Source organism: Saccostrea echinata, unplaced genomic scaffold, assembly GCF_033153115.1.
Source record: "Saccostrea echinata isolate AGI-Se365-2 ecotype Australia unplaced genomic scaffold, CSIRO_AGI_Sech_v1 ptg000025l, whole genome shotgun sequence".
Classification (NCBI taxonomy): domain Eukaryota; kingdom Metazoa; phylum Mollusca; class Bivalvia; order Ostreida; family Ostreidae; genus Saccostrea; species Saccostrea echinata.
Window position 1 is genome coordinate 407,138 of NW_026889774.1, and position 2,723 is coordinate 409,860.

Below are 2,723 nucleotides of genomic sequence, written 5' to 3' on the forward strand. Positions count from 1 at the left end.
TTCATCCCTCTGAATGTTTCCTCTTTTTGGTCCCAAAGCAAAAGCACCTACAGTTCTAATTTGTGTCAAAATGTTCTTGACTTCAAACACAGTTCGGTTATTGTTATGTCCTACTTTGTGTCTGTAGTGGCCAAAGTGTTGTTCAAGGGGATCCTGGTTGAAGCAGTGTGTTAAAATATAAGATGCTCCTTGCTCCAACATGAACTCCACACATTCAGTGATTGAAAGGGTAGAAATTTTGAGTCCATTTAGGATTTGATGGCTTAGCTGCATTGACGCTTTCTGGGAGTCGAATAGGTTCCTTCTGTTGTTAACAGAAATTTTCCACTCTTGGAGGTAACCAAGGAAATTTTCTTTCAGCCATCCCAATCTTACATCATCTGTAAATCTGTATGGGTCTAAGTTCGCAATACGTTTATTCCTGCCTTCAAATGGATTCCTCACATTTAAACAGTCAAAGAATTTGTTCATAGTCCTGATGAATCTAACCGTCTCACTTACAGTATCATCATAATGATATTCCAATGAATTCACCACAGTATCACTAAGCACGTGGGCTGCTAGACTGACTTTCATTCGGCTAAAAGCTGTCAAGTCAAGATGTAATCTTGTGAGCTTTGGGCAGGTGGAATACAAATTATTCTAGCAATGTTCCTCAGAAAGTCTCAACACATGTAGCCACGTTATGTCTTTTCCATCTTTCCATAATTTTCTTGTATTTGAGTGGGAATTTGAGTTGCTGAAACAATTTCTAGTTGTTTTAACCAGATGTGGTACATCTGATATAAAGAAGATTTTTCTTGACAGGTCATGTGGATTTGGAGTGAAATGGACAATCCCATCCTCATTAACTCGATGTAAGTTAAAAAATCTATTAGCTGATGCTCCATCACAGGTGAGAAAGAGGACTTTAACTTTTACCTCAGTCTCCAAAAGTTCCACAGCCTTCCAAATTATTGGATACAAGAAGTCTGCTGTTATACCTGTTGTAGCAAAAGCTGCAAATGGGAACTTCAGGTCGCTTGTTATTCTGCGCACCATCAGAACAAGAATACATTTGGCTACACTCGAGTTTCCGGCATCACCACTAACATTTCTCTCCAATGCACAGAGTTGGTCTCCTATGTCACGAAGCTTTACATAGCCTATGATTTCTCCTGAGTGTTTATCATATACCAGATCCTCTTTTATCCGTATTTCGTCGAACAAAATACCAGTGTAGCTCTTCCATTCTTCCTGAAACATTTCTCTTTTCTCACACTCTTCGCGCAATAACTTTACCACATCTGGGTGGAAACCAAAGGCACTGGTAAGATAATGGGTATAATCAAAGAGTGTCCTTGAACTTGGTAGTGTGATAAAGCCCGAGTCTCGAAGAGCATCATAAGCTTTTGCCGACTTCTGTCTGAGGTAAAGACACCATCTTATAACTGTCGGATGCCAACGCATACCATTTTTCCCATGTCTAATGGCTTTTTTTTGTTGTTCCCAAAAGAGGCGTTGGAAAGAGTTGCAATCAGGATAGGCTTGTACCATTTCTTCCTCACATGTGGCCATCAATTCTCTTGGACGGAATTCATAGGAATGCCATTTCTTATGATCTCTTTATCGCAGTCTCTTCTCATTTTATCAATTGTGTGCTGCATGGACTTGATTTGTTCCTTTTGTTGTTCCAATTTCTTTAAAAGCATATCCCTGTTCATATCCCTATGTTTATACGTGCTGCTCAAAGATAATGTCTTCTCTTTTTCTTCTTCCTGACGGATTTTTCTTGCCTTTAACTGTCTACGATAGCTTGAACATTGAGGACATCTAGCTTCAAGAACAAGCATGGCACATTGGGAAGATCTGATGGTAGATGAATATGACAAATTCTCTTGGACAGCACAAAAGTCACCTTCACGGTAGGCTAAAGTTTCTGGTGATGAGGCGTTTGAGATTCTACATCCAACTGGTGTCAATTCCTGGAATTCTGGATCAGGATTTCCAATGCACACTCCATACTGTAAAAGCTTTTCCAGAATCTTGAACACTCATTTCCATTGTGGACTTGTGTTGAAAGTTCACTCCAAAAATCATGTGTTTCAGGAATTAATGTGCGATGAACATACAGCTGAACATGGCAGTCTTGTCCAATCACAAGTGATGACTTCACAGCTGTGTTGTGTTCTTTTCTGTAGAGCTGGAGAATGTTAATACTATGTTCCTTTTCATAGAAGTCCATAATATATGGTGAAGGCACGTTTCCAGCTAACCGGTGTCATAAAATTTCGAATTGATCTGTCACCTCCTCTGTCTCAACTTCAACACTTTCTCCAACAAAGATGCCTGCATTCAAATCCAAATTCTCTATGTCCATTTCTTGTGTGCTTGGGTCTATACTATCAGATTCACATTCTGAGCAGGGGGATCCATCTTCTTCAGTTTGAGGAACATCACTTTGGCCATAATTGTGTTCCACCTGTACATGGGATTGTTCTTCTCGGGCCTTCTTGTAGTGGTACTTTTTCTTCTGCATCACAGAATTTCGACGCTTTCTAGGCATACTGGAAGACAAAATATACATAATTTTATGAACCTTATTTACAACTATTGCTTTAAAAAAGCTTTGATCTCCTTATTATAGTATATGTCAGACAATCTCTTTACAAATAATTAGCTATAAATGGTTAAAGCAGGTACCTATGTTAATATATATCAATGGTTTAAGTGGGTTTTTTTCC

General features: G+C 39.0%; 1 pseudogene; it reads right to left on the minus strand.

Moving 5' to 3' along the window:
- Positions 1-628: 628 nt before the first annotated feature.
- On the minus strand, positions 629-2,356 carry LOC133192459 (uncharacterized; annotated as a pseudogene).
- Positions 2,357-2,723: the final 367 nt, after the last annotated feature.